We start from the raw sequence: 22,141 nt of genomic DNA on the forward strand, positions 1-22,141 counted from the left end.
AGGTCATAATTTGGTCATTTGTAGGAAGCAGAGAGTTGAATCTTGTTTCATGAATTTGTTTAGTGAAAGTATGTTTTTGATTGACATAATTTATGTATATAAAATCATTACTAAAAGGGAATGATTTCCTATGACTTCCTATTGAATTTTGTTTCTTTTTTGTTTTAGGTCCTGTAGCTTTTTTTTTTTTTTTTTTTTTTTGAGACGGAGTTTCGCTCTGTCGCCCAGGCTGGAGTGGAGTGGTGCGATCATGGATCACTGCAAGCTCCGCCTCCCGAGTTCGTGCCATTCTCCTGCCTCATATTCCCCAGCAGCTGGGAATACCGGCGCCCGCCACCATGCCCGGCTATTTTTTTTTTTTTTTTTTAAGTAGATACGGGGTTTCACCGTGTTAGCCAGGATGGTCTCAATCTCCTGACCTCGTTGATCCACCCACCTCGGCCTCCCAAATTGCTAGGATTACAGGCGTGAGCCATCGCTCCTGGCTGGTCCTGTAGCTACTTTGTTCCTGTTTTTCTCTCTTGTTCTCTTTCTTAGTGTATTATTGGTTTTTGCAGTGACATGTTTTAATTCTTTTCTCACTACTCTGAGTGTGTGTGTGTCTTTGTGTGTGTGTATTAAAGGTATTTCCTTTTTTTTTTTTTTTTTTGACAGGGTCTTTCTCTGTCGTCCAGGCTGGAGGGCAGTGGCACAATCTCTGCTTATTGCAAGCTCTGCCTCTCAGGCTCAACTCAAACAATCCTCCTACCACAGCCTTCTGAGTACCTGGGACCACAGATGTGCACCACTACTCCTGGCTAATATTTGTTATTTTTCATAGAGACAGGGTTTTGCCATGTTGCCCAGACTAGTCTCAAAATCCTAAATACTATAGGTATTTTCTTTGTTGTTACTATAAATATTACCAAAAATAACTACTATAGCTAGCATGTAAAACTCTGCCTCTTTATGGCTCCGTATGTGTTTTATTGATGTTGCAAATTACATCATTTTGTATTGTGAATCTATTGGCAAAGTTATATAGTCATTTTTAAGTCTTTGTTATCTCAAATACATAACAGAATTAAAAGTATTCCGTGCATCTTCATTATAATAACAAAGAATATTGTAATTGTGCACATAATTATCTATTAGAAAACGTTATATTTTACATAATTCTGTGTTGCTCTCATCATTATTTTATTTTTCAATGTGAATGACAAGCATTTTTTAAGACAGGCCTAGTGTGTATAAATTTATACAGTTTCCGTTGATCTTGAATATTCTTTATTTTTATTTTTTAATTCATTTGAAATGATAGTTTCAGCAGACTTAGTGTTCTTGGTTGGTACTTAACATTTTTTCAGCACTTTGAGTATGTCATCCTACAACCTCTTGCCTGTATGCTTTTTGCTGAGACATCTGCAGGTCATCCTATAGGGGTAACATTGTACATGCTAAGCCACTTTTTTCTTGCTGACTTCAAGATTCTCGGTGTTTTAACTTTTGAATCTCTGATTATAATGTGTCTTGTCATGGGTCTCCCTGTGTTGCTACTAGTTAGAGTTGGTAAATTTTCATTAAATTTTAGGCCATTTTCTCCCTCAAATTTTGAGAGTTCTCAGCCACTGTTTGTTTCTTGAAATAACTTTGCTGCTCTCTTTTCTCTCTTTTAATTTTAGAATTCCCATTATAAGTATATTGGCCATCTTAATGGTATCCCATAAGTCCCTTAGGCTCTCTTAGTTTTTTAAATTATTTTTAGCCTCCTCACCCTATAATTTCAAATGACTTCTTATCAATCTTGTTGGATTTTTTTCCTGCTAGATCAAACCTGTTGTTGGACTTTCTAGTGACTCTCTAAATTCAGGTATTTTACTTTTCAGCTCCACACTTTATGTTTCTATTTTGTACTTTTAATCACTTCGTTGATTATCTCATTATCTTCATGCATTGTTTTCTTTTTCTGTTTAGTTTTCTATGTTCTTCTTTAGCTGACTGAGCATCCTTAAGCTAGGTGTTTTAGCTAGGCACAATGACATGTGTGTCTAATTCCAGCTACTTTGAAAGCTAAGGCAAGAGGATTTCTGTATTAATAAATTCTCATGCAGCTAATAAAGACATAACCAAGACTAGATAATTCATAATGAAAAAGGTTAATGACCTCACAGTTTCACATGGCTGGGGAGGTCTCACAATTATTGGAGCAAGCAAGAGACTTTGTTCAGGGAAATCTCCACTTATAAAACCATCAGATCACATGAGACTTATTTGCTATCATGAGAACATCACAGGAAAATCCCACCCCCATGATTCAATTACCTCCCACAGGGTCCCTCCCAGGACATGTGGAGATTATTACAATTCAAGGTGAGATTTGGTTGGGGACACAGAGCCAAACAATATCAATTACTTAAGGCCAGGAGTTTGAGACCAACCTGGGCAATATTGTGAGAAGCTATATGTAAAAAATATTTTTACAGATTAGTCATGCATGGTGGAATGTTCCTGTAGTCTCAGGAAGTTGGAGGCTGATGTAAGATTATTCCTTGAGCTCCCAGGAATTTGAGGCTGCATTGAGCTATAACCATGGTACTGTATTCCTGTCTGGGTGAGAGAGTAAGACCTCTTTTTAGAATTTCAAATTTGTTTTAGATTTAGGAGGTACCTACACAGGTTTTTTACATGGGTATTTTGTATAATGCTGAGGTTTGAAGTATAAGTAATTCCATCACTTATGCACTGAGCATAGTACTAAATAGACAGTTTTTCAGTTCTTGATCCCTCCCTCTCTCCACCCTCTAAGAGTTGTCTATTATTTTTAATTTTATGTCCGTGTGTACCCAGTGTTAATTTCCATTTATAAGTGAGAACATGCAGTATTTTTGTTTTGCATTTCTGTATTAATTTGCTTTGTAGAATGACCTTTAGTTGCATTAATGTTGCTGCAAATGACAAGTTTTTTTTTTTTTTTTTGCTAAGTAGTATTTCTGTACAAGTGACACTTTTTAAATTCAATTTACCATTAATAGGCTGGACACGGTGGCTGATGCCTGTAATCCTAGCACTGTGGGAAGCCAAGGTGAGTGGATCATGAGGTCAGGAGGTCGAGACCATCCTGGACAGCATAGTGAAACCCGGTCTCTACTGAAAATACAAAAGTTAGCCGGGCGTGGTGGCATGTGCCTATAGTCGCAGCTACTCGGGTGGCTGAGGCAGAATAATTCCTTGAACCTGGGAGGTGGAGGTTGTAGTGAGCTGAGATCATGCCACTGCACTCCAGCCTGGGAAACAGAGTGAGACTTCATCTCAAAAAAATAAAATAAAAATTACCATTAATAGGCACCTAGGTTGATTTATGACTTTCCTATTATAAATAATGCAGCGATGAACCAACAAGTGCATGTGCTATTTTGGTAGAATAATTTATTGTCTTTCTGGTATATACACAGTGGAGAAATTGCTGGGTTGAATCATAGTTCAACTCTCAGTTATTTGGAAAATCTCCAAGCTGCTCTCCACAGTGGCTGAACTAATTTATATTCCTATTAACACTGTATCAGTGGTTTTTTTCCCTCTAAAATCTCATCAACATCTACTATAATTTTACTTTTTAACAAAAGCCATTCTAACTGTTGTATGATAGTGTCTTATTGTGGTTTTTATTTACATTTCCTTGATGGTTAGTGATGATAATATTTTTTCACGTTATTTGGCTACTTGTGTGTATTCTTTTGAACAGTGTCTGTTATTGTCCACTTTTTCATGGGGTAATTTTTTGCTTGTGAATTCTTTAAGTTTCTTATAGATTCTGAGTATTAAATTTTGTCAGGTTCATTGGTTGTGAAAATTTTTCCCATTCTGCTAGCTTTGGGGTTAGTTTGTTTTTATTTTTCTAGTTTCTCTAAGTGTGATGTTAAATTGTTAGTTTGAGATCTTTCCAACTTCTTGATGCAGGTATTTAGCACTCTCAACTTTCCTCTTAACAGTGCTTTCCCTACAACCCAGACATTTTGGTAAATTGTGTCTCTTAATTTATTTCAAAATTTTTTTTAAGTTTCTGCCTTAATTTTGTTATTTACCCAAAATTCACTCAGGAGCAAGTTGTTTAATTTCAATGTCATTCTGTGATTTTGTGAGATTTTCTTGGTATTGATTTTTATCTTTGTTCCATTGTGGCCTGACAGTATGGTTGGCATAATTTTCATTTTTTAAAAATGTATGGATAATTGCTTTATGGCTAGGAAGTGGTCAATCCTAGAGTATATTCTGTGAGTGATGAGAAGAATTTATTTTCCTTAGATGATGTGTGGCTTAGCTATAAATGTCTATTAGTTTCAATTGATCAAGCCTGAAATCAAACCCCAGAATTTCTTTGTTAAGTTTCTGCCTAGATAATCTGACAAACACTGTTAGTGGGGAGTTGCATTCTCCTACTATTATTGTGTGGCTACTTGAGTCTTATTGTAGGTCTAGCAGTACTTGTATAACTCTATGTTCACCAAAGTTGGGTGCATCTACATTTAGGATAGTTAAGTCTTCTTGTTGAATTGAACCCTTTATCATTATGCCTTGCCTTTCTTTGTTTTATTTTACTATTAATGATTTAAAGTCCTTTTTTCTTAAAAGAGAAACAATTCCAGCTATGGTGGCTCATCCCAGCACTTTCAGACTGAGGCAGTAGGATTGCCTGAGACCAGGAGTTTGAGACCAACTGAGGCAACATAACAACATTCTGTTTGTACAAATTTTTTTAAAGAAACTACACAGGTGTGGTAGTGTGCAGAACTGTGGTCATATTTACTCAGGAGACATAGGCGGCATGACTGCTTGACTTCAGAAATTTGAGGTTACAGTGAGCTGTGATTGCACCACTTCACTCTGTCCCAGGATATAGAGTAAGATCCTGTGTATAAAATGAAAAAATAAAGAAAAATAAAATTGTTTTAAGTTAAAAATAAATTCATAGATCTCCACTTCTTTTGGTTCTCTTGAATATATATTTTTCTCATTAGATTAGGCTATATTTCCTGGTTGCTTTTACATACTGTGGTTTTGTTAAGGTTTTGGTCAATTAAGAAACCACTACCTATTTTATCCTTTATGAAATAGCTTTGTACATGGGAAAATTGACAACATTCTGCCACACTAGTCATTCTGGGAGCTTCTCCAATCTGTTGTCAAAATGTGTCTTCGTTGGACTAGTGTATGTATTTTCGTGTTAATAAGGTTTACCTCTGTTTCCTTTTAGGAGCCTTTAGCCTCTTCCCTTTGTCACTGTTACAGGCACTACCATCTCTGTTGTTGTAAGAAATATTTATCTTTATTCTCAGTTGACCCAAGCTGTCATTTAAACTCTATCTCTATTCTGGTCAACATTAAATGTTAAAGGAAGCAATATCCAGTCTTTGGAGAACCCCGGTATGACTCAATAAGTCAGAAGTTTGCATACACATTTCACCCTTTTTTCTTTCCCGAGGGAGAATCATAGAATGGACAGATTTTTATCTAACTGCACTGTTCTGTAGTGCACAAATGTAACCAAATTTTCTTTCTTCTAAATGTGGTTATGGTTGGCTTTTTCTGATGTGGGGTGCTACAAACTCAACTGGCTTTGCTTGCCCAATTGTAGTTAAGTTCATACATCCATTGAGAGAAACAGGATCTCAGGTTCTGCTTCAACTGTCATTGTGTTCTCAGCTGGCCTCATTTTGTACATTCGATTTATAAAATATATTTTCCTTAATCTCATAACCGAATTTTTTAAAAAATTAATATTTTTCAGCTCTTTTAGCATTATATCCAACCAAGACCCAGAGAAAACAGTACATAGAAGCTTCTTTTCAAAAAGTACTATTGGGAAGATCGGGGAGCCCTGGCCTTGAAAATTTACACGTAAGGAAAGTGGGAAATTGAAGGATAAGTGTAAAGGGCACAAAGGATGTTATGATGAATATACCAGATATACAGCAATTACCTACAGCAAAAATGTCACTGCTAGAAGAGCTCAAAACCATAAAGTATTTTGGAAAAAGCATAATTAATGTTGATACTTTTTTCTGAACTATATATTTGTATAATTACATATCAATAACGATTTTTGAAACATATCATGTTTTTGAAACAAAATTTAGAAAATGTAAATAGTGGCCTAGACCGGGAATATTTCTCCTAATGCTATCCCTCCCATAGTCCCCCACTTCCCGACAGGCTCCAGTGTGTGGTGTTCCCCTTCCTGTGTCCCTGTGTTCTCTTTGTTTAACTCCCAACTATGAGAGAGAACATGTGATGGTTGCTTTTCTACTCTTGTGTTAGTTTGCTGAGAATGGTGGTTTCCAGCTTCATCCATGTCCCTGCAAAGGACATGAACTCATCCTTTTTATGACTGCATCATATTCCATGATGTGTACATGCCACATTTTCTTTATTCAGTCTATCACTGATGGGCATTTGGTGTAGTTCAAAGTTTTTGCTCTTGTGAACAGTGCCATAATAAACATATGTGTGCATGTGTCTTTATAGTAGAATAATTTATAATCCTTTGGGTATATACCCAGTAATGGGATTGCTGGGTCAAATGGTATTTCTCATTGTGGATCCTTGAGGAATCACCACACTGTCTTCCACAATGGTGGAACTAATTTACACTCTCACCGACAGTGTAAAAGTGTTCCTATTTCTCCACATCCTCTCCAGCATCTGTTGTTTCCTGATTTTTTTAATGATCACCATTCTAACTGGTGTGAGATGGTTTCTCATTGTGTTTTTGATTTGCACTTTTCTAATGACCAGTGATGATGAGCTTTTTTTCATGTTTGTTGGCTGCATAAATGTCTTCTTTTGAGAAGTGTCTCTTCACGTCCTTTGCCCATTTTTGATGTGGCTGTTTGGTTTTCTCTTGTAAATTTGCTTATGTTTTTTGTAGATTCTGCATGGTAGCCCATTGTCAGATGGATAGATTGCAGAAATTTTCTCCCATTCTGTAGGTTGCCTGTTCACTCTGATGATAGTTTCTTTTGTTGTGAAGAAGCTCTTTAGTTTTATTATATCTCATTTGTCAATTTTGGCTTTTGTTGCCATTGTTTTTGGTGTTTAGTCATGAAGTCTTTGCCCACGCCTATGTCCTGAATGGTACTGCCTTGGTTTTCTTCGGGGTTTTTATGGTTTTAAGTCTTACATTTAAGTCTTTAATCCATCTTCAGTTAATTTTTGTATAACTAGTAAGGGAGATGTCCAGTTTCATTTTTTTTTCATATGGCTATCTAGTTTTCCCAACACCATTTATTGAATAAGGAATCCTTTCCCGATTACTTGGTTTTCTCAAGTTCTTCAAAGATCAGGTGGTTGTAGATGTTTGATGTTATTTCTGGGGCCTCTGTTCTGTTCCATTTGTCAATATATCTTTTTTGGTACCAGTACCATTCTGTCTTGGTTAATGTGGCCTTTTAGTATAGTTTGAAGACAGCTAGCGTGATGCCTTCACTTTTGTTCTTTTTGCTTAGGATTGTCTTGTCTATGCATGATCTTTTTTGATTCCATATGACATTTAAAGTAGTTTTTTTTATCATTCTGTAAAGAAAGTCAACGGGAGCTTGATGGGGATAGCACTGAATTTATAAATTACTTTGGGCAGCATGGCCGTTTTCACAATATTGATTCTTCCTATCCATGAGCACTTATTGTTTTCCATTTGTTTGTGTCCTCTTTTATTTCCTTGAGCAGTGGTTTGCAGGTCTACTTGAAGAGGTCCTTCCGATCCCTTTTAAGTTGGATTCCTAGGTATTCTCTTTGTAGCAATTGTGAATAAGAGTTCATGCATGATTTGGCTCTCTGTTTGTCTATTATTGTGTATAGGAATTCTTGTGATTTTTGAACATTGATTTTGTATCCTGAGACTTTTTTGAAGTTGCATATCAGTTTAAGGAGATTTTGGGCTGAGACGATGGGGTTTTCTAAATATACAATCACGTCAGCTGCAAACAGAGACAACTTGAGTAGTCCTCTTCCTATTTGATTACGCTTTGTTTCTTTCTCTTGACTGATTGCCCTGGCCAGGACTTCCAATACTATATTGAATAGGAGTGGTGAGAGAGGGTATTCTTGTCTTGTGCAGATTTTCAAAAGGAATGCTTCAAGTTTTTGCCCATTCAGTATGATATTGGCTGTGCATTTGTCACAAATAGCTCTTATTATGTTGAGATAAGTTCCATCAATACATAATTCATTGAGAGCTTTTACCATGAAGAGGTGTTGAATTTTATTGAAGGCTTTTTTTGCATCTTGAGATAATCATGTGGTTTTTGTCATTTGTTCTGTTTATGTGATGGATTACATTTATTGATTTGCATATGTTGAACCAGCTTTGCATCCCAGGGATTAAGCTGACTAGATCGAGGTGGATAAGATTTTTGATGTGCTGCTGGATTCGGTTTGCCAGTATTTTATTGAGGATTTTCGCATTGGTGTTCATCAGGGATATGGGTCAGAAATTTTCCTTTTTTGTTATGTCTTTGCCAAGTTTTGGTTTCAGGATGATGCTGGCCGCATAAAATGAGTTAGGAAGGAGTACCTCTTTTTCTATTGTTTGAAATAGTTTCAGAAGGAATGGTACCAGCTCCTCTTTGTACGTTTGGTAGAATTCGGCTGTGAATCCTTCTGGTTCTGGACCTCTTTTGGTTGGTAGGCTATTAATTACAGCCTCAATTTTAGAACTTGTTACTGGCCTATTCAGGGATTCGACTTCTTACTGGTTTGGACTTGGGAGTGTATATGTGTCCAGGAATTTATCCATTTCGTCTAGATTTCCTAGTTAATTTGCAAAGAGGTATTTATAATGTTCTCTAATGGTATCTTTTATTTCTATGGGATCAATGGTTATATCCCCTTTATCATTTCCTATTGCATGCATTTGATTCTTCTCTTCTTCCTTATTAGTTTGGCTAGCAGTTTATTTATTTCTTGATCTTTTCAAAAAACCAGCTCCTGGATTCATTGATTTTTTTGACGGGCTTTTGTGTCTCTATCTCCTTCAGTTCTGCTCTGATCTTAATTAATTCTTGTCTTCTGCTAGCTTTCGAATTTGTTTGCTCTTGCTTCCCTAGTTTTTTTAATTCTAATGTTATGGTGTCGATTTTAGACACTTTCTGCTTTCTCTTGTGGGCATTTAGTGCTATAAATTTCCCTTTGCACACTACTTTAGCTGTGTCGTATTTTACTTTTTAAGCCCTCAATCTTTCTTTTTCATCATGATAGTCTTGACAGTTTTATGTTTATGTAAACTGTAAAATTGACTACACAGTTTTTACAAATATTTTACCAAAATATTTTATTGAGAATGTACGAACCAGTCAGTGAATTAGGGGAGAAGTTGCATTGTAGTAATAAGTAGCCACAAAACAAAACCCCGAAGGACATCCAAACCAGAATAAAACAAAACATTTTAACAAAAACAAAAAGAACACACTGGCAACAAATATGTGCAGTTTATATCACAAAGATGCTCACATCTCCACTCTAAAGAGAGCTTTTAGAAGTTGATTTAAAATATGAGAAAAGGCATTATCACACACTTCACAGAAAAAATAAATTTAAGCAGCTGTTAACACATGAACATTATATCAAGCTCAGATATAATCAAAATTAAATATTTGACAACAGATTCTACAGTTTGAGAGAAATAGAAAAGTGTTTTTTGTTTTCTCCAGGCCCACAAGTCTAGTTTCTTGGACTTCCTCACTATAATGGGGGTTGTCATCAGATCCCCAAAATATGGGAAACACAGAGCAGGTGGTGGCTGAAGGTGGGATATCCTGTGAAACCATATTTAAGTTCAGAGCCCTTGGTCCATTGTATTGTAATCAGCTGGCTCAGGAAAGAAGACCTGGCTCTCCTGAGCTCTACACCTACTGCACTGGGTATGTTAGGCAGCCTAAGAACCCCTGGGGCCCAAACCCATCCCATCCTAATATATCATCCAGTATCGAGGACTCTGACACCAAATTCTCCCAGAGCATATGCTTATGCAGTTTTACATTTAATTTCTCATTACATTACAATTGGGAAAGTGAGGCCCCAAAAGAGGCAGGGACTGATCCAGATCTCAGGAGGTGGGCAGGTTCCAGAGCATTAGGGAGGGCTCCAGCTTCCTAGGCCTTGGCTCCATCCCACCTATCAGGTTTGCTTTGGAAGTTAGAGCCTGTAGCTTCACATTCAGGGGCACAGAGAATGAGCAGATCCAGGGTTCTGTTCACATTGGGGACCTCTCCATGTGAGTTTCAAGATAACAGGACTGGGGTTTTGCATCCAGCTCTGAGGGCACCTGGAAGTAAAATGAGCTATGCTCCACCTCAGCCTAATGTAGACAATGCCTACAGGAAAGCCTGTTTTCTTCCTCATAAATAGGGGTGCTTGAAGTGCGTGACCTCGATGATTTCACATACTCATAAGTGTCTGCCAGCCTGGGTTCTTGCTCTGAGACTGTGCAAAAATGCATCCACTCTCTTCCGGTCCTTCAAATCAGAGGGAGGCATGGCAGCTTCAGAGGCATCTTGGGTAGATGAAGATGAGACGGAGCTAAATATGCCAGAGCATTGGACTCTGAGGCTGAAGTCCACGGAAAATCCCAGCTCCTGTTGGGCTCTTAAGGTCCTCATTTGAAAGTGGTAGAAAATAATTTCACTGGATAAGGGGAAGATACCTCATGAATAAATAGCACAACCTAAAAGGCAGAGGCAAACAGAAGGCAAAGGGGGATTCCCAGGTCACTCATTGTACTTGGGGCCTTCAGATTCTGCTACTTTATCCCCTAGGACCTTGAAGAACCAGTGTCTTGAGGACAGAAAAATCAAGGTACCTGATTTGTTCCATAGTGTTCCTGCATGGGGCTGTAGGGTTAGTGATGGCCTGGAGGTGGTTACAGCCAGCTCTGTTTCTGGTGCCCACTGAGCTTTGCTGGAGCAGCTGGAACAAGTAAGAGTCACACACCTCATGTTGTTATCAGTGATCTCCACATTATCAGGTGGTCAAAAGAGGAAGGGATATTAGAGATCCCCCATATAATCACTTAGCCAGTCTTTTTTACCTTGTGCTCACCCTTTGCCAGCTAACCAGGTGGGTGCAACGTGGTACAGAAAATTATTACATGATGCCTGCACCCCCCAACTCAGGACCAAACAGTCTGAGGACAGCTGGACAAAAGCACTAAAGCAAGTATATGTGAAAGAAAAGAGCAAGGACTATAATATAAAGTAGAATGTTGAGAAGAAAAGCTGGAAAATTATTGCATGGGAGGACCTAAGGCCTCACTGAGTTGACTTTTAATCCATGATAAGGATGACAACAGGGAGGTGTCTCTGCACAAGTATGTGTCAGGAAGAAGCCACCCTTAGTGAATAGATTCATAGGTGTGAGTTTGGCAGAGGTTAGAAAGGGACTAGTTTGGCTGCAGACAGCCTGAGGAAGAGATAAGCAGAGGGCTGGAGAATCCTAGGGCCTGGGAGATGAGGTTAGATATCTGCTCCTTTCTGACAACTTTGCCCTATAACTCAGCACTTTTCAACAACATATAATACCTCATAATGTGTGGACCAGAATTTGGACATAGTTCAGCTGGCTACCTCTGCCTTCAGGTCTTTTATGAGATTGGGGCTGTGGTCTTAACTGAAGCAGGACTGGGAAAGCATCAGCCTTTAAGCTGACTCATGTGAAAATTGGTAGGGTTTAGTGTGGCTGGAGAGCCTGACTTTCCTTCTTTCTACTGGTCTAAGCACCCCCTCAGCTCTCTGTTATGTGAGTCACTACATGGAGCAACTCATAGCATTGAAGCTTGCTTCCTGTGTTTGAGGAATACAATATAGGGACAGAATTAGACAAAAAGGTTTACACAAAAAGACACAGAGAGAGAAAAATCGAGGGCACAAACAGGAAAAACCCAGTAGGAGAAAAATGAGAGCTTTAAAATATCTTGACAGGGTGCGGTGGCTCACAACTGTAATCCCAGCACTTTGGGATGCTGAGACAGGTGGATCGTCTGAGGTCACGGGATTGAAACCAGCCTGGACAACGTGGTGAAACCACGGTCTCTTCTAAAAATACAAAATGAGCCAGGTGTGGTGGCACATGCCTGTAATCCCAGCTACTTGGGAGACTGATGCAGGAGAATCATTCGAACCTGGGAGGTGAAGGTTCCAGTAAGCCGAGATCACACCACTGCACTCCTGCCTGGGATACAGGAGCGAAACTGTCTCAAAAAAAAAAAAAAGGAAAAAAAATCTTGAGAGTTAAAATAATTTTTCTCCTATATTTGTGTTAAAATTGTAACCCCCGGTGTAATGCTGTAAGGATGTAAGATGTAATTAACTCCCGTGGGTGGGACCCTCATTATAGAGATTACCGGCTTTATACAAGAAACCACAGAGGCCTCTCATCCTCCTACTTCAAAATGAGGATAAAACTTGAGGTGTGCAGTCTGAAATTCAGAAGCGAGTCATCACCAGAGCTCAACCATGCTGACAACCTGATCTCAAATTTCGAACCTCTAGAAGTATGAGAAATTAAGTCCTGTTGTCTATAAACTGCCTATCTATGGTTCTTTGGCATAGCAGCCTGAAGTAATAGAAAAGTGATATCCTTCTCTGTATTTCATTGGACAGAAGCTGAATTTGTACCACTACACTGTTAAAAAAAAGACTTAAAATGGATTTTCATAATGAAAGATAGGAAACGGCTTGTTGAAACACTAAAATTTTATCGGCTTATAAGATTTTTGAAAATTGGCTGAAATTATTGGAACCAATATGGCCAAATGAAGTCCATGAAGAACCAGTTTGCAGATGTTAGAACCCAAATTTCCATTGTGTGTTTCATACTAACTCTCCCTGAATTTGCATGTCACCTGAGAGGAAGCAAGAAGAGATGACTGTGTATGTCTCATGACTTTCCATATTCCTACTTTCCTTCCAGCAATCCCTTATAGAACCCACCTCTTAGGCCTTTTCTAATCACTGTCTTGAAGCCAGTATAAGAAAACAAATTTCAGCTGGACTGCTATCTCCTTGTTGGCCAACCTACAACATGATATTTTCCTCAAAACCCAAGGGCCATACTACTGGCATCAGGCAGTAGGCCATTTTATTCAATAAAAAACAGAGTCACTCACCACCTAGTACTGTGAGGCTTTGTGAAGACTTCCCCTGTCACAGGCATGATAAGGCACATGGATATGATTCTAAATATAAAGAGAAAGCACTAGAAAGTTGAATGGCTGTATTATGTCATTGTCATACTGCAATGATGAAGTACCTGAGACTGGGTAATTGATAAAGAAAAGAAGTTTAATTGACTCACAGTTCCACATAATTGGGGGGGCACCTCAGAAACCTTCCAATTACAGTGGCTGACAAGTGAAGTGAGTGAGGGCATGGGATGTACCAGATGCTTATGAAACGATCAGATCTCATGAGAACTCACTATCGCAAGAACAGCATGAGGAGAACCCGTCCCCATAATCCAATCCTCTCCCCTCAGGTTTCTCCCTAAACACCTGGGGGTTATAATACACAGAGGGGTTTGTGTGGGACACACAGCTAAACTATATGAATGCCAGAGGACAATATCTACATTTAATTTCAACTGCATACTGGAGCAGAATGAAAATGAGGCCCAGTGGAGAAGTGACATTCCCAAGATCACCCTGCCAGACCCAGGCCTGTTTGAGTTGTGGCCCATGCTACCTCCCAGCTTTTCTCCTAATGCTTCCATCTCTAAGTGTGTGCATTATCTACAGGTAACACCACATCATGATTTTTATGTTTTATCTTATATACACTTAATACGATCCCTAGGAAGTAGATGTTAGCATCATCCCCACTGTGCATGCTAGGAGGCTGGGGAAGCCTCGAATACACAGTGACTTTTATTGGGTCCCAGAGCTGGTAAGAAAAACAAGTTTATGTTCCAGCTGTCTCTTATATCCTGGAAACTAGGCTGCATTTAGTTCTTTCCAGGGAATTAAGGGGAAGTTGTGTTTGCATAATTGTGTACAAATGAAGAGTTGACATTGAAGAGGAGATTGAGCAGTTAGTAGCATAGTGGGACCTTTGGGTAGGTCTTACAGAAAGAAGGGGCCCAGTAGATGGAACCTTGAAGAGTTTAACACACTTTCTTGGTGACAAAATCCAACAGCAGTTAAGAAACCAGGAACCCACATCATTGAGACAGCTCTGTATCCACCTCTGTTAGTGAGAGATGCTCAAGAGAGTGAGATATTCTTTCATTGTGCCCTGAAATTTCTGAGTTTTGGCCTTACAAAGGCTCAATGTAAAAGTCTTATCTGAAAACACGGATGTCAACTCAGCCCTCATCACTGATGTCCCTGGCTATTGGTCGAGTGCACCTACAAATAACACAGGGCAGCCCAGGACAGGCCCTTCCACGCGAGTCCTCTCTTGTCAACTCATCTGGGCAGTCCCACACCACTTCTTAGTACCATGAGTTGTATGGGGAGCAAGAGGGAGGGCACTCTTCTTGGACTGAAGCAGATTGTCAGGTGTTGGAACTCTTGTGTACCTGTCATGTTCATACCTAGGCCATAGCTGTCAGAATAAAAAGAAGAGGGTTGAAGACCGAGTCTGTGTACTCAGATGTGAATTCCAAGACTTTAACTTGTCCTCTGGTTTCCTTCCTTGCTGGAGATTTATACAGATTCTCCTTATGTGCCTAATCTGAAGAGCAGAATTTCTTTTCTTTTCTTTCTTTTCTTTTCTTTTCTTCTTTCTTTCTCTCTCTTTTTTTTTGAGGAAGTCTCTCTCTGTCACCCAGGCTGGAGTGCAGAGAAAAGCAGAATTTCTAGTGGAGGTGTCACATATGGTGAAAACAAGGCAGACCACTGATTTTTCTTTGCGTGGTTTCTTGGCACGTTTTTCAGAGCTGCGTTCAGATTGATGAGGAGCTGTTTGATGTGGCCAACTCCACCCTCTTTTTGGAAAAAGAGCAGGTGCACTAAACCAGCAACCACAGCCAGCACCGGGCTGTGGTAAGAGCAGCCACATAGGGGTCTCTACAGACAGAAACCCAAGAAGACCAGGGCAGACCCAGTACCCAGACTCATATAGGAAAACTCTCTGGGCTGTGTCCTATGGCCTTCCCATGAGTAACTGATAGTCTTGATCCAGTGGAATCTGGCCTACATTAGTGTCAGTTGCAAGTTGGTTATGTGGAAAGTCTCTGTTCACTCAACTTGTGTGAATAACAGTAAAGGCCTTTCTATTGTTTTCACTTTGCATTAGGCCATGAGTATTTGTGCCTGTGGCTGCAGTTTGTATTAGTTTCTTGCCCCAGGTATCTGCTGCAGCATGCAGCTTCAGTCCTACCAGACCCTCAAAACTTAAAAGCTAACACTATTACTAGGGAGGATTTCACAGGAAAATGGAGAAAGGGTTACACACAAAAAAGGTTAAACTTTTCTATGCATGTTTCTGCAGTGTGTTATCTCAAGAACTCATCTCTGTAGCCCATGAGGGCAGGGGCTGGGCTCTCACCTTTTGATAATATTCCATAAGGGAGGTTCTTCCCCACAGTGTTTAGTCTTCCGACGCTGGTACAGCCTGACATGATGACATTCTACTTTCATGTCGGTCATGCTGCAGGGAATATTCTGTGAGTGTCTTAATAGGCTGGACTCATTTGCTAGGGTGAACCTCATCTTTGGTGCTCACTTTTCTGTTATGTCATAATTAGCTTTATTCTAAGCAAATCTATGTCTATTTTATTTATCTGTTTACTTATTTTTATGTATGGAAAAACACATTTTTTAATTTACTTATTTATTTAGAGACAGGGTCTCCCTTTGTCACCCAAGCTGGAGTACAGTGGTAGAGTGTTCTGATCATGGCTAATTGCAGCCTCAAACTCTTGGGTTCAAATGATTGTCTCACCTCAGCTTCCTGTGCTACCATGCCCTGCTAGTTGATTTTAATTTTTTATAAAGAAAGAGTCTCATTATGCTGCCCAGGCTGGTCTCAAACTCCTGGGCCCAAGCAGTTCTCTCATCTCAGCCTCCCAAAACACTGGGATTAAAAACATGAGCCACTGTACTGAGCTGTGCCTACTTCAAAAGACTGAAAATAAAAAATCGATAAATCTTTGCCAAATTAAAAATAAAGCAATAGTTTCCAGGTCTTAGATAAAGACAATTCTTTGTCATGAAGAATGACAAAAGGCTTATTTAGCTGTTAAAATGATTTGCTTATATTTCAAAGAAGCAGAGAAAAAAAGGTACATATACAAGTTTTCCAGGCCAGGCATGGTAGTTCCTGCCTGTTATCCGAACATTTGGGGAGGGCAAGGCAGGAGGTTCCCTTGAATCCAAATATTTGAGTCCAGTGCAGGCAACATGGTGAAATTCTGTCACTACAAAAAAAAAAAAAATAAAATAAAATAAATATGGCTGGGCATGATGGCCTACACCTGTAATCCCAGCACTTTGGGAGTTGGAGGCAGGTGGATAATGAGGTCAGGTGTTTGAAACCAGCCTGGCCAAAATGGTGAAACCCATTCTCTACTAAAAATAATAATAATAAAATATTAACCAGGCATGGTGGTGTGCGCCTGTAATCCCAGCTACTCAAAAGGTTGAGGAAGGAGAATTGCTTGAACCTGGGAGGTGGAGGTTGCATTGAGACAAGATCATGCCACTACACTCCAGCCTGGTCCACAGAGCAAGACACTGTCTTGAAAAAAAGTAAAAACAAAAATAAATAAAGCTAGCCAGGCATGGTTGTTCATGCCTATATTCCTAGGTAATTAAGAGGTTGAGGCAGGAGGACTGCTCAAACCCAAGAGGTTAAGGTTACAGTGAGCTATGATTATGCCATTGCACTTCAGGGTAAGTAAAAGAGTAAGATTCTGTCTCAAAAAATTAATAATGAAAGTTTTCTAAATTACATTGTTTAAGAAAAGGGAAAAAAAATCTTTTTTTATTTTCAAATGGGAGAATAGAGCCTCTCATTTCTAATTTGTATTTCCTTCTGCAAAAACTTGGTCTAGGCCCATGGTCTTGAACTACTGGACATCTGGATTTTAGTAGATGCTGGATTCAGGCAACTGAGGGGTGGCCTTGGGCACACTGTGTGCACATAAAAGAAAGAGTTTGAGGTGTACTAAAAGGTAAAAGAGGGGAAGGTGCTATTAAGAACCCACAATTGGGAGACAGTACAGGGTTGGTGGAAGGACTGGTTCATGCTATGGATACTGACCCAGGTGAAACTTTCCTCTGAGTTATTTCTATGTCCATGCAGGAAGATGAGATTATGATCAGGTGGCACAGAAACCTGGGATGGTGAAAAAAACAGGTTGCAACTGCAGATTCGGTGTCTAAGATAGAACATATGCCAGGGATCTTGTAGGCATGTGTGTGGGTTTTTGGTGGGAAAGTCTATGAGGAAAAGTAGCATGGGCAAAAATCTTGATGCCAGAGACCTGTGCTGGGAGGGGCTTGATCACATCAACACGCAGTGCGTATGTTCAGTGGGTGAAAGATATGTGGTGGCCTCAGGTTGGCAGGAGGGTAGAAGGCATCTGTTCTCAGAACTTCTTCCCTCAGAGTCCTCGGTCCTTCTCACCGTGGGAGGATGCCTGGAACCACAGGGCAGTGCGTGGTGTAGCAGCCTGTGTACAGAGCAGAGCCTACCTTCCCCATGATACCTGGAGTCTCTCTCCAGCAGAGGCTCCACATTGTCTTTCTTCTTACAACAATTTTGATGCTAAATGTGTAAAGTTCCCTGAAAACCCACTGATTCTCCAACATCCATTTGTTGCCCCAAAATTTAATTCTGACACCACTTAGAGTTTGCACAGATCCCACAAATTCAGGGCTCAGTCCCACATCACCGCTCTCACTGCAGAGGAGAGTCACATGTCCCGGAAGCCCATCTATACTTCTGAGCTACCTCCTATAAATCTGAGACTCCCATAAACCCCTTTTCAAGTTAAATAATTTGATAGAATTACTCAAAAAAACTCAACAAATAAGTCTAATTATATTTACCACTTTATTATAAAAATATAATTCAGAAACTGCCAAATGGAAGAGATGTCTAGGACAAGGAACAGTTGTGGGTGAAGGTAATCCCGGAAATAGCTATATTTAAAGAAATTCCCCCATTCTTTGTGTTCTCAAAGAACAGCTTAGTGAAGAGAACGTGCTTCCCATTATGACTTTGTGGATGTTCTCCCCCCTTTTTTTAACCTATCACAAAGATGGACACAGATTGCAAATTCCCATTTTTAAAAATGAACAACCATTCTGTAATTTAGTCTTCAGTGGTCAAAACAGAGTACTTGTTAACAAAACTTTGCTTGTTCCTCTTCTTCCCTCAGCCCCTGAACTTTGACTCACCCACAGCCTCAGAGAACCTACAACCCATATTTATACACATCCCTCCTAAGAACAGGCTGACTTCAAGGTGAAACATTATCTTATCTGGGATCTGATTTTGCTACCCTCCCTCCTGTGCTTCCCTTCCAACCTTCTTTGTAAACTTGTTTTCTCCTTCCTAGGAAATAAAGCCCTTTTCCGCCTAACCTTTGAGATCCCCAAAGATCTAATCATTTGTACTTTTTCTTTGTTGCAACACTTCTTAAGTAACTTCTTAGACAAAGCCTAGAAACAGTCTCAGGACAATAACAATTCTATTCAAGAAAGAATCTCCCAGCATTTCTTCTATCTCAATCTCAACTGCATCTGCCTGTGAACTTCCAACTTACCAAAGCTCTGTATCTTCTGACAGTGACAAAGGCTCCTTCCATGGTTGGTGTCAGCAGGCTTCGATACCTGCAGGACAGACACTCAGGAATAATCAACTGGGCCATCAGTGGCCCCCTTTTGCAGGGTCACCGTTAGCCTTAGCTTTTAGTCAATGGTCTAAGACTTCTACTTCCCAATTAGTCATTCAGTTAGTTTTCAATTTAAAAAATACTTCATGTTTGAAGAATCCAGCAAAAATTATTCAAATCTAAGGTTTAAAAGAGAGGAAATTATGGCCAGGCATGGTGGCTAATGACTGTAATCCCTGCATTTTGGGAGGCCGAGGCGGGCAGATTACCTGAGGTCAGGAGTTCGAGACCAGCCTGATCAACATGAAGAAACACCCTCTCTACTAAAAATACAAACTTAACCGGGGGTGGTGGTGTATTCCTGTAATCCCAGCTACTTGGGAGGCTGAGGCAGGAGAATTGCTTGAACCCGGGAGGTGGAGGTTGCAGTGAGCCAATATCGTGCCATTGCACTCCAGACTGGGCAACAAGAGTGAAACTAAGTCTAAAAAATAAAATAAAAATAAAAAAAGAAAATTATAAGGGGCTTACATTTTATAACTCAACAAGAAAAGCCAAAGTATCTATCCCTTTCAGAAAATAAACATGTAATTTAATTATGTTCAAAACAAATCATTTAGTAAACAATTAATCATATGGGAACACTTCCAGGAGGTGCCAAGTCCCAGCTCCTAAAACTTAGCATTACCCTCAAACACCCAGATAGCAGCATATGGAACAGAGATATTCACTTTCACAAATTCTCTGTTTTGAAAAAAAGAACAACTGATGTAATAAATGTATGTAATTTGACAATTAATCTACCTCATGTGCTTGTAGATTTGTATTCATTTCCTACCACAGTAGTGGAAGAGAGACTATCACTGTCTTTAACATTTCCCACAGGAAGCCATGAGATTCTGCTTGAAATCACCTCTCAAACAAATAAAAAACAGAACTGGGAAAGATACTATGCTCATTCTGCTAAAGAAATAGGCAAGTAACAATTTTTAACAAGTGAAATATATTACTACTTAATTTTATTCAAAATTCACCAACTTAATGTGCTTTATAAATATTTTCATACCTTTCAAGCTCTACTGATAAAAACATAAATTACATTTAATTAAAAAGTGAATTTAAACTAAGTACAAAAATATTTTCAAGGTGACAAACTTAGGAGGTGACAATGCCGATTGAAACACAGACATATCAGACCCAAGTGTCAAGTCAAGCCATTCTATTACTTGGGATATTTTCCCCACTCACATCTGGTTCAGTGAAGTGGGTGATGAGCGTCCTACCAGGAGCCGCTACGCTGTGCTCCACTGTGTCTGTGAGGTGCATTTTACTTTGCAGGTTTTTGCACTGCCTCACCGGGTTGGGTTTCTTTGTGCTTTGAAATATTTTCTCTCCCTTCACCAATCTGAGGACATTTTTTCCTCAATATCAGCATCCATTTGCCTGGCCTGCAATGTGTCTCTAAGGAATGGAAACTAATCTTTGGGGTAAGAAAATCTTAATGTCCTAAGGGGTTTGCTTTTAGTGCAAGGGTATACCTGGAGATTCCTTCCAGGCACAGCTCATCCAACCACTCCACAGAGAGGCTGCATTCCCATACCTTGGGCTCTTCCCTGAGAGGAGGTGACACAAGGGATGCTATTTACTAGACACCTCAAGAGTCATGGCCACTGTTGGCATCTTGGGGAATTCTCAAGCAGTTTTAAACTCAAAACCAAGAAAATAACAGGATAGCTGAGGATGTATTGCCCTGTGAAGTTTCCAAAATGAAACCTCAACCCAAAGACATTCTGATGGGGTGTCTGTGCCAAGGGAAGTTTAAAGAAAGGGGCACAAAGGTTTTCTGCGTTTTATTTTTTTTTTACAGTGGGGTGTCAGGGGATTATTCTCTGCTTTCATTTCCTGTAAAATGTTTACAAATGAAATTTTTTAAAATGACGTCCAATGCTTTTTGACAAAATGAAGAATTAAAATACTGTGTCTGAAATGTACAGTAAAGAACAGTTGATAATGTTGTGGATTATCGAAGGTTAGTTATTGTTGGTAAGTGTCAGGAAAGAACTGGAAATTTAAAATCTGATTGCAAGCCAGAGTTAGGCTGGGGCAACAGGGAGGTAGATTTGAGTCTCTGCCTGCCACACATTTGGAAAATGCATCAGAAAACTAGTTCTCTTTTGGAGTGTTAAAATAACTAAAAAACAGGTGATTATGTTGTGGTGGCTCTAGTGTCCTGAGCTCTGAGTGGAGAGACAGGCCAAGGCCCCCCTAGTTCCAAAAAGCTGCCCATTCTTCTCCAGCTGTGCACCTGATTATATAGTTTCCACTCCGGCACCCATGATTGGATATAGTTCAAATCCCTACCCTGCCCCCTCAGGCCATGAGTGACATATGTGATTTGACACTGGGTTGAATAAAGCAAGAATTACAGGTTTTCCCTGGATCCTTTTCTGGCAGGGCTTCCTCCGTGAACTAGAAACTGGCCCTGCCCGTAAAATATTTGCATTTACATTTGTATGTAAGATTATTTGTATTAATGAATAATATATATGTGTTATTCATACATGGAAACAATATAATGAGAATTATTTTAAAATTTCAGATGTTTTACTTTCCTGGTACATCTAGGCTTTAGAGCAGGCAGCCTGAGATTTAAAAGGGAGGCAATTCTCTAAGAAATAATATGTGAGGCACATGCGAATTTTAAATATTCTAGTAGCTACATTTTAATAAATACACCGGGCATGCTTGCCTGTGCCTGTAGGTCTAACTATTAGGGAGACTGATGTGGGAGGATCACTTGAGACCAGGAGTTTGAGATCAGCCCTGGCAACATAGAGAAAGCCATTTCTACAAAAAAAAAAAAAAATTGAAAAATTAGCCAGGCCTGGTGGTGCATGACTTCAGTCCCAGCTACTCAGAAGGCTGGAGCTGGAGGATCACCTGAGCCTGGGAGGTCAAGGCTGCAATGAACCATGATCACACAACTGCACTCCAGCCTGGCTGACAGAACAAAACCCTGACTCAAAAAACTGATCTCTCGAAAGGCATTTTCTTGTTCTGCAATGTAGCCAAGCAGCTAAGTAAGTATTGAAGCCATCCTTTAATTTTTAACAGGGCAAGAAAGCTTTCTAAGACCCCGAACTCCAGATATGCGATGGGGCAAATCCTGAAGTGTACATGGCTATCTCTCACAGCTAAATCATCCCTCACCCCTATCCAGCGCTTCTTACCCCTGGCGCAAGAGAATCACCTGCGGGGAGGAAAACTTTCAAAATCCCTTAAACCGAAGTTGTAACCGCTCAATTAAATCAGAATCCTTGGAGCTGGATCT

At 39.6% G+C, this 22,141-nt stretch overlaps 1 long non-coding RNA gene across 6 annotated transcripts in view; it reads left to right on the top strand.

Moving 5' to 3' along the window:
* Window positions 1-21,406, top strand: part of LOC134728783 (uncharacterized) — a 37,773-nt gene extending 16,367 nt beyond the window's left edge. For 2 of the 6 annotated variants that reach the window (XR_010109592.1, XR_010109591.1), the window contains 3 exons: window positions 1,807-1,849; window positions 3,012-3,061; window positions 18,355-21,406. This is a non-coding gene — a long non-coding RNA (uncharacterized LOC134728783). Of the gene's footprint in view, window positions 1-654; window positions 3,062-4,608; window positions 4,942-18,354 lie in introns of those variants that run through there. The other 4 variants (XR_010109586.1, XR_010109588.1, XR_010109590.1 and 1 more) reach the window with 4 other exon arrangements.
* The last annotated feature ends 735 nt before the right edge of the window (window positions 21,407-22,141 follow it).

Source organism: Pan paniscus, chromosome 14 (genome assembly GCF_029289425.2).
Source record: "Pan paniscus chromosome 14, NHGRI_mPanPan1-v2.0_pri, whole genome shotgun sequence".
Lineage (NCBI taxonomy): Eukaryota > Metazoa > Chordata > Mammalia > Primates > Hominidae > Pan > Pan paniscus.